The 10,483-nt window shown below is 37.5% G+C and overlaps 1 pseudogene; it reads right to left on the bottom strand.

Moving 5' to 3' along the window:
- Positions 1-821: 821 nt before the first annotated feature.
- Positions 822-1,963, bottom strand: LOC112832530 (cyclin-G2 pseudogene; annotated as a pseudogene).
- Between the last annotated feature and the right edge of the window lie 8,520 nt (positions 1,964-10,483).

Genomic DNA, 10,483 nt, shown 5'->3' with positions numbered 1-10,483 from the left:
GCATTCCATATATTGGATACAAATTCTTGGTTTTTCACCTCTCTCATCCTACCCTTCCCACCAGATATGCACAAGAATCACAACGAACCCTCTGGTCCCAGTTCTCCCATTGTCTTTGAATTTATCAGTTTCAACCTAGTCTACTTCATTTCTCACTGACAAGGTCTTTCATCTGAAGTTCGACATCACAAGCCACCTGCTAAACCCAAATCCTTGAGCAGTAAGAGCTACTCTGTTCTGTTTCTGCATTTTGGAAGTTGAGAATACTAGAGAAAAAGCCCTTAGTTCTTTGATCTGGCATGACTATGAATTCATGGTTTCCAACCTTAGCTAGGACCTCAGCCTCATGTCAGTAATCTTACTTGTCCTAATCAGTTCCCTCCAACTTCCCCTCAAAACCCATTCAGCACCTGCTCCCCTCAAACCTCTTCTCCTCTCAGACAGGAATCTTTTTATTTCAGTAGATTTCAGCCTCCTACTTCATACTTCAATCAAGAAAACAAATGTTCTCTCCTTCAACTTCCTACATCCTTTCTCACAAAATTTATTATCATATTAACAAATAGCTCAAGATCATTTTTATTTAAAGTGAAAAACAAAGTGCCTATATCTAAGTTATTCTCAATCATTTGAGAGGTCCTATCCTATTTGATAGCTTAGAATATGAAAATAGACCAGATCTGGTCTGAATAATTATAGACAACAGGTGCTCTAGTCTATGTATTCCTGCCTCAATGGGAGCGAGATGAAATATTACCCGGTCCTCCATTTATTGCTTATAAACCACTTACTTTAAATTCTGACACAGTACAATTAGAGTTCTAAAATGGAAAGCTCAGAGACTGCGCCACTTTCAAGTTGAAAAAGACAGTGCATCTTTGATCACTGAAATGGAGAGAGAGCTGCTGAGACCTCATTCTTTAGAATTCACCTCTTCAGAGTCCTCACTTTCATCAAAGCACTGTCTGCTCGTATCGTTTACAACTCAGGAACACCACAGTTGCTGTGTTGGCGGTCTGGGCTCTGCACCTAGAAACAATCCCAACCAACTTCTTGCAACATTCGAGAGAAAATAGTCAGCTAGACATTTGAAATTACCTCTCTCCAATGAAAGAAGTCAGTGTCATTAATCTTCAAATGCTTTATCACAAGCAGGAGAACTTGTGATAATTTAATGAACTATGTTTGTACTTCCAGATTGAGAAGGCACAAAGCTAATGCAGATGGCTTTGCTTTTGAAAAGACTAGTTGAAAACTGCAAGCTTTCAGCTGAGCTTCCAGTTTACCAAGCCTCAATATTTCTTTCCTTTCTGAAATATGAAGTACAACAGCCTTATATAAGTAGAAAAACTTTAAGACAGCACTGTGTTCCATTTCATAGTTCTGAATTTTTTTTCCCAAAATTGTGTTCTCCCTTCATTTTCTGTCAGAAGCAGTGCATTTACATTGACTAATCTGGATTACTTCATGAGTGGGAAATGCATCCTTCTTCAACTATTCTGGCAAGCCAGCAAAAACAACAGACTCCAATGTGAGGCAAATTTTAGGTTTCACCTTCATAAAAAAAATCAAGGATCTGTCCAAAATACTGGCAGCTAGGATAAAAGTTTATGTGCAAGTTCCCCCCAAAAATGTTGGTTAAATCCCGTAGATCTTGGCATTTTCCTGTCTTCAGCACAAAATGTTATCATTCTCAAGGGTAACTTTCCTCAGGCTCAGCCCTTTTTTCTTGTGGTTGGGATTTCTGTTCTTACTCCAGGTAGACTTTCAACAGCTCAGATAGCTGGACTCACTCCAGACTGCCAAGACCTATGCCCCCAGGTCCTTCACTAGATAGGAGATGCAGCCTCTGGCTTTGAGATGGCTGAGCACGGAGGAGCCTGATGGACTCCACCCTGAGTCCAGTATCCACCAGTTTAGCAGCGCCTCCAACAGGCATCCAACTCTCCACTGGCACTGACATCTCCGCCTCAGCCTCAGAGTCTCAGCTTCATGCCTCTGCCCATGCCTACCCTCCTGCAGACTCTGGGGTGGCAGGTCTACTAGCTCCTCTGGGGCCATGCTATGCCATCAGCAGAGGCTGAAGCTTTTTGTTCATCATATTTTTAATATCTGAAGTTAAAAACTGTTCTGATTTTTTTATAGGACCCCATTTTTGTTTCATTGGCAGATATCTTTTCTCATATCCTTGATGATATTAACTACACTTTATTTCTTCTGTTGCACCGATGGTCTTTGTTTTCATGTAAGTTTTTTTTTCCTGTTTTTGTCTCTTCTAAACTCTTTTCTTAACTCTCTAGTGATTCTTGGCTGTTCTTTCATTTGTATAAGTGAGAAGCTAACTGGAAGAAGTGCACTGGTGTGTGTTGGTGGGTGGAGAGTATAAACCTGGCTGTCTAGAATTCTAGGAGCTAGGCAGGAGAAGCAGCCTGCTGGTCTTGCATTTCAGTTTGCAGATTTCTACATCCTACCATGTTTCGCTCCTACTGTGTTTAGCTCCCCACCTTATCCTGTGCCTGTTGTCTCTGAACCCAGAAGCAGCTTGGCTCAGTTTCTCCAGACTAAGCATATTATTACCTATGACAGATGTGGGTGGGGTGGTTTCCTGACTGCTCAGAAAGTTTAAAGGACCAGGGAAATTCAATCTATTGGTATATAGATTTTTAACCAATCATGTTGCCAATCATACCTCACCCCATGTTCTAAGCATTCTGTAAGGAAAATCAGATCAATTCTTAGAGATACTCCATTTCTTGTAGGCATTTGGAATCCTGTTTCTTCTAGTCTGCTAAGACCATTAAACTTCCTCCATCAGCTTGTTGTCTAACTTAAAAAAAATTCTTTCATCCACTATTCTTCACTGATTATTTTAGTGAAATTTTTAGAGGAACTGAGGCACAAGGATGGTTAATCTGCCAAGTTTAACGGGAAGGGCTCAATAGTTAACTGTTGGTATTTCTAAAACAAGGCTTTCAGTTTCCTCCCCAGATATAAATCTGACCTAACGTTCATTTGTCATCTTAATGACAATTAAGGAAGGGAGTTAAGCCTGCTCACCAGCCTCTTAACTCCCTTCCATGCCTGTCTTTTATAGAAGGAGCCCGACATGGGGCTCGATCCGAGGACCTTGAGATTATGACCTGAGCCGAAACCAAAAGTCGGCGGCTTTACCAACTGTGCTGCCCAGGCCCCTCTCCCCCTCATCCTTTAAGGCCATCTCTGGCTTCAACTCTGAGAAGCATTTTCCTCTGATTAGCCACCACCAAAAATTGCTGGGACTTCCATAGTTCCTTATATTTTATAATTTGGCTTATATTTTTATAATATGACTGTTTCCTACATTAGACAAATCATCACATGAGTGTAATGAGTCTGTCATTCATGTTTGCATTCTCTCGGTGCCTGGCACAGTGCCTCACATATAGTAAGTACTCAATATGTACTTGTTGAAGGAAAGAACAAAGGAGAACTACGGGCTTGCTTAAGGGTAAAAAGCAATTAGGCTAAATACTTTCAATTAAGATTAGTGTTTATCTCTAGCTTCAGAATTACCAACCATAAGGAACACCAGTGAGACTCCTAATGAAGAAACTAGAATTCAATCATCTAATTGGAAAATAATACTGGAACAGGGACTGTAGAAAATAATTGTTTCCGGGGCACACATAGCACAGATTCTTTTCTTCCATTTTTCTGTAAGATAACTTCTTCTTACTGAGTTCTGAGGAAAAGATGTCTCAGGAAATACAATCAACAAATCCTACCTTGAGGATGGGAGAGGGAAGCTTGCAAGCTAACAGAGAAAAATGGAGAAACATTAACTTGGCTCCATTGAGAAAAAAAGATCTTTAATACAAGGAAAGGATAGAATGACATATAAATATGCCATTTATAAGACGGACGATCAAGATTCAAGAAAAATATGGAGAACAGCAATAATTTAAGAGAATATAGAATGGATATTATATCACTGAAATCAAACCTTAAAATACATGAAGAAAACACCTGAATTACATAGAGCAAAATTGATAATCAACATAATATAAAATGGTATCAAAGGAACAAGCTGAAGTCAATACTGGGATATGTCCTAATAAAAGCCTTAAGTTTCAAGAAATAATTAAGAATTCTCTACACTTCAAAAGCAGAAGGAAAGTAAACAGATCACTATCAGGAAACCGAAGTCAAGAGCACTTCAGACTACCAGACAGTGGAGTGACATCTCCAAAAGTCTGAAAGAGAAAGTGTATGACCCAAGGCTGCTCTGCCCTCAAGCTGTCCCTGTTACATGGTGGCTATGAGAGCTTCTAAGAGATGCCAATTTCCAAGAGCCTTTCCACTCCTACACTTCCACTTCCACTCCTATTCCACTTCTCATACTTAACAGTCACTGACTTCTACGACTGCAGTTTCTGGGACCCAAAAGGCTTCTTGAGGAAAGAAAGCATGTTTTATTCTACTTTGGACCATCAGGGCCAGGGAAACCCCTCTCTTCTTTGTTTCAGTATAAACTCTCTAAAGTCCCCTTTTCCACTTCAGGTGGGCCTATATCCATTACCATCTACTTACACACACACACACACACACACACACACACCACTCAAGGACAGATGGGGTTCAGATTCTGAGTTAAGTTCTTGGCATTTCTGCTTCCAACCCTGGCACTGTAAAAACAAAAAGCAGGCCTGTCTTCTTGGAATGAAGCTGGAGGGATCATTTATTCTTTTCTGAGTCTTATAGCAATAGGAACCAAACATAAATGATTATCTCTACAAATTATCTTGCCATATTCATCAGAGTCCTTGGTGAAACAGAGGGAATGGACAACGTCTTTCAGCAAGAAAAGTATATGATACTTAATCTAAGTGATAAACTCACTAATTGCCAGAACTAAAACAATATAATGAGTAACTGTTGCAAGGGTAAAATATATGTTCTGCAAAGCTTTGACTTTATTTGACAGTTCAATTTCATTTATCTTTAATAAAGTATAACTTTTGGATTCTGTGTATCACTCATTCGATCAGATCACTTTCTTCCACCCAGCTCAGATCATACAGACTTATTGTGCCCACTCTCTTCTTTAATGTCTCAAAAGGATTTTATAAACTGTGGCCATATTAACTAAATCTCCTGAATATTTGACAAAATGTTTTTAATATCCTTGCTTTATTCAAATTCTAATTAAGAATTTGTTATACTTACTATATTTATATTAAAAAATAGCCCCCAAACTTAGCAGCCTAAAGCAAGGTGGTTCTCACTTGGGGTCTGTACCATGAATATAGTGAGATGTTAGCTGGGGCTGTAATCAACTCAAGATGACTCAATCACATGGTAGACAATTGATATTAGCCAGGTATCAGCTGGAAGCTCAGATCTGGCTGTTGAGCAGAGCACCTCATATAGCCCCTCCAGTTTGGCAGTCTCATATAGTCTGATTTCTTACTTGGTGGCTCAAGTCTTGCAACAAGCAATGAAGACACTTTATGGCTTTTTCTTGCTTAGTTTGAGAAGTCACACAGCCTCACTGCAGCCCCAATCTATTGTTACAATCAAGTGACAAATCACTTTACCCAACTAGAGAAGACATACACCCCACCTCTTGATGTGAGGTCAAGTTCACTATGTAACAACACTTTATGGGATGAGATACTGTTCCAGCCATCTTTGGAAAACACAATCTCTTATTGGATTCAAGGCAGTCGACTGTCTTAGTGTAGACATCAAAGATATTAGGAATGTTGCCTTACATCTCTATAGGTATAAAATTAGTCTTCCACATATATCATCTTCCAATTAATTCCAGTAACAATAAATTCTGTTACTAATTACTCTTTCAAACTGTCACCTTGCTATAAGCTTTGAAGGAAAAGAACTGATAGCCTTCATATAAGATTTTGATTTCCTGCATGGGCTCTGATGAAGGAAGAAAACTGATCTCTCTTTAAAATAATGGTTCTAATGATGGCCATTTGGGATTAATCAGAAAAAAATAAAGAAAACTCTTCATTATTTTTTTATTTCATGCAAAAAACACAAAGGAAATAAATGTATACTGAGTTACATTTGTCTGCTAGATTGTGCTAAGCACTATACCTAGATATATATCTACATCTACATCTCTAAGTATATCCATACTTAGACCTATAGTCAGTCAGTCCTTCAGTAGAGACAGTGACATTCAGTAGCTTCCCAAAGTCATACCTAATTTGTAGCAGAGTTCAACTTTTGAAATTCATTATTCTGTTACTTCAAAGCTTGTGCCCTTTCCACATCATTTATGTTAAAATATTAAAGTACATGCTTTTTCTTGATGTAGTGGTCATCTGAATATATCCTCAAAATTACCTTTCCTTGACAACATGTATTTTCTTAAGTTCTACACGAATCTCTTCAACTACTGGATAAGTGTGCAACTTTCATAAGTGACATATAATGATTTCCTTGAATATAGTCACCTGTTCCACATTGGCTTTCTCATCACCTGAAAATCCCAGGAAACTCAACATACAGTTGCAAAGGTGAAAATCTTTTCATTTATATCTAAACTTATTCAGCCATAGCTCAGAAATCCCATCCTAACCTGATAAAAGGAATACATAAACACAAGAGACCTTGCATAAAATTTGTCACCAGATGGGTAATTCTTTTATTCAAATCCTTCCAAATAACTTTGCCTTGCTTAGATATCCAAAAACTACACAAATTAGCTCACATAGGTTACTGAAGAAAGAAATCTGAAAATGTGTATCTGCTAATACATTTTTATAATCTATACAATCAAATCTCCAAAATTTTTACCATTTCGGCTTTTCTATAGAACATTCGAAATGCCATCTCAATAATATCTTAATATATATCACATGATTTCAGAGGGATGAATTATTATTATTATTACCTCCCTGAGATGACACAAAAAGTTCTTCCATGTTCCACTATGCCTACTTTATACCTGTATTATAACAATCATGAACTAGGGGTATTTAAATTTTTAAGTCTATTACCTCAGGCATGGTGCCATGCTATATTTGGATCTGTGATGTGGTGTCTGATAGAGAATTATAGCTGCAAACTGACAACTGTATTAAGAATAGCTAATTTAGTTGTGCACAATAGGGTTTTTTATGGTAAACTGTGATACCTCCCCCCAGAGTCCCCCAGCCAAAAATCTTTGAGATTGGGGAGAACTAGCTACTCCTCCTACCCAACTATAATGAAATTCAGACCAAATTCTGCCACACATACAGACATTTATTAAACAAGCATTTCTGGGGCACCTGGGTGGTTGTCAGTTGAGCTTCCAACTCTTGATTTCCACTCAGGTCATAATCTCAGGGTCATGGGATTCAGCCCCGCATTGGGCTCCATGCTCAGCGTGGAGTCTGCTTAGGATTCTCTCTCTCTCTTCTCTAATAAATAAAATCTTTAACAAACAAACGAGCATTTCTTAGCAAGGAGGCATAAGGAGATGACACAACCTAATCTGTAAACTCACTGAAATCCCAGTAGTTTGTCCCACTGGGAGCCCTAACCATCCCAGTGCACAAAAGCTCCCCAGAAGCAGCAACAGCACATGCAAGGGGAGGCATCTGGTTACCGTACTGTTATAGTTGGGCAACCAGAAGTTCTAATCCACAGGTGGACACAAGACCATTTAGGGATTCAATGATGCCTTATTTTTATGGATCAAATCCATTGTGCTTAGGAGGCTAGTTCTATAGGCATCAAATACTGACTGAATTCCAGCTGAAGTGAATATGGTAGCCCCTGGAGTAGTGAAGTCTTGTTGATAAAGTGCTAACTGAACCACCTCCAGTCTGTGCATTCTTTGTTAGGGAAACTTACTGCCCCCATAATTGAAGCTTGCACTAATGTGCACATTCATACTATTCAATAGTCTATGCTACAGTATTTTAAAGCAACAGTGTTAAAATTAAGAACCATAACAATTGTTGCTCAAAATCACACTTACCCAGTTAGCAAATTTTGGTTGAACACCTACCACATGTCAGGCATCCTGCATTAGATACCAGGCTCATAAAGTGAAATAAGACATGGTTCTTACCCTCAAGAAGCTTACAAAAATCAGTGGGAAAACGAGCGAAGTAAAAACTATAGTATGAAGTGATAAATGCTGGATGAAGGGCTCATACAGGCTGCCTCTGAGATCCCAAGAAGGACAACTATATCAGACTCAAGAGTTTCTCTGCTTTAGCTTTCCAGGAGAGATGGTTCTTGAAGTAGTATTAGAAAATCAGTGTGAGTTAACTTCGATGCACTAATGTAGGAAACCATTTTAGACAAAAGCAACAGAGCAGTTCTGAAGTCACAGAGGTTTGACGCCTCACAATCTAGTTTAAAAACTGTAAGTAGCTCTGAATGGCTGGGGGGACAAGGAGAGTGGAGTGTGGAGAGGGCGTTGAGCTTAGGGAGACCAGGCTATTTAGGTTTTATGTGTTAAGGTGAGGAGTCTGAACTTCTCTTAAAGGTATAGGATACCGTGGAAGGACTTAAATCATGGAAGTACATTTTAGAAAGATCATTCTAACAGCAATGTGTAGGATGGGTTAAAGTAGGATTGGGGAGGAGGCAGAGTTGATGTGGGGGTAATACACATGAAAGGTGGTAAGAGCTTGAGCAAAGGAATAGGCATTGAGAACAGTGAAAAGGATGGATTCAAAAGTAAGAAACCAAAGGACTTGAGACAAAGTGGATATACAGCATGTGAGAAAAATCTAGACTATCGAGACTCTTGGAAATTGCATGGAATAGTGCCACACAGTAAATACTGCTGACCCTTGAACAATATGGGTTTGATCTGTGCAGGTCTGCCTACACTAGAATTTTTTTTGATACAGTATTGAAAATGATTTTAACAACTTTTTCTTTTCTCTACTGTACTCGAAGAATGCAGTATATAATGTAACATACAAAATAAGGGTTAGTCGACTATATATGTTATTGGTAAGGGTTCGGTCAACAGTAGGCTATTAGTACTTAAGTTTTGGGGGAGTCAAAAGTTATAGGCGGATTTTCAACCAAACAGGGGATCAGCGCCCTTACCCTCCGTGTTGCTTAAATGGTCAACCTTTTACATGACTGGTTAAATGAAATCATGATCAAATGAACAATGGCTATACCATGAGGCACTTATATATGAAGGCATTCAAAAAATACGCTTTCCTTAGAAGTCTGTATGACCATAAAATAAAAATGGAAGGCCATAACAGGAGCTTTTCCTCATTATCAGATTCTAACCCTTTCCTATCAACCCACCGAATTCTCTATGCTCTTCTCTTGCTCGGCTTGTTATGTTGGTTCAATTCCTTCTACTTCTTTAAGCACTTTCACTATAGATGTTTGTCCTTGCTGGCCAACCTAGTAGTGACTACATTTTATCACAGTACATATTTTATTTATTCAAGCACTATAAACCATAATCTCACATATATATGCATGTTAAATAATCTGCAGTAAGCATAGCCTATTAAACACAATCTCTCCTGAAGTAATTCACAACTTTGACTGGAAATCAAAGTAATTAATAAAATGTGTTTTATAGCTGTATCAGAATTATGGATTATTTTAAGTGACTCTACCCTGTGTAGAGTCACTTGTTCATTAAGTACATATGGTCTTTTGCTATAAAATTTAAAACAGGAACATATACTTTTATCTATATTATGCTCTAGTTGTCCTATCATTCAAATGTATATTCTTTCCTAATTAAAATATATCTTAAAATTCCTAAATAATATCCTTTGTTTTCTAATACAGTTTGAGTTTTCCCAAAAATTCCGTAAAATCTTATTTATAAGAATAGAGATGCTAAAATTAATATGTAGAATTCAATAAACAGTATGGAAGCAACTCTATGCTACAAAAACCTTTTAAAGATCTAAAGAATGATGAAATAAACTTGACTATAAAATTCACGTAACATCACTACAACATATAATTTCATATTTAATATTTTAAAGTTAATCAAGATATTTTAAACTCTTGAAGACTGTTAAGCATAGAATTTCAAATGTCAGTTATTATGTTGTGGGTGACTGAAAATGTAACTACGTAATTAAATGCTCTTCTAGTAAACTGGATACTAAATAATAGATCTTATTGTACCAAAATCAAAGAATTCAGACAGTAAAGCAAATGCAGAATGATTTATTGTGCCACCAATTAAAATTTAACAAAATACACAAATAACATATTGAATATGTATTTTCTAACTCTACACTGAAATAACAATGTAAAATAATGAGAAATTAACTATTCCTAAGCTCCTAAGTAGAGAAACTTTTTGTAAACACAGACGATTATTTATATTAAAAGGGTGGAGGATATTTAAGACTATGCTGTGACATTAACATGTTAAATCCCAGAAGAATCTTCCCTTTTTTTACAAGATGACAGCCTATACATTTTCTGATTATATTCACAAGAAAATATGACCTAACAACATAAGAATAGAAAGGAC

This window comes from Callorhinus ursinus, unplaced genomic scaffold, assembly GCF_003265705.2.
Source record: "Callorhinus ursinus isolate GAN/ISIS: 27379988/994484 unplaced genomic scaffold, GSC_fseal_2.0 scaffold14, whole genome shotgun sequence".
NCBI classification, from domain to species: domain Eukaryota; kingdom Metazoa; phylum Chordata; class Mammalia; order Carnivora; family Otariidae; genus Callorhinus; species Callorhinus ursinus.
The sequence above is the reverse complement of the archived record's forward strand: the minus strand, read 5'-3'. Positions and strand labels throughout refer to the sequence as shown.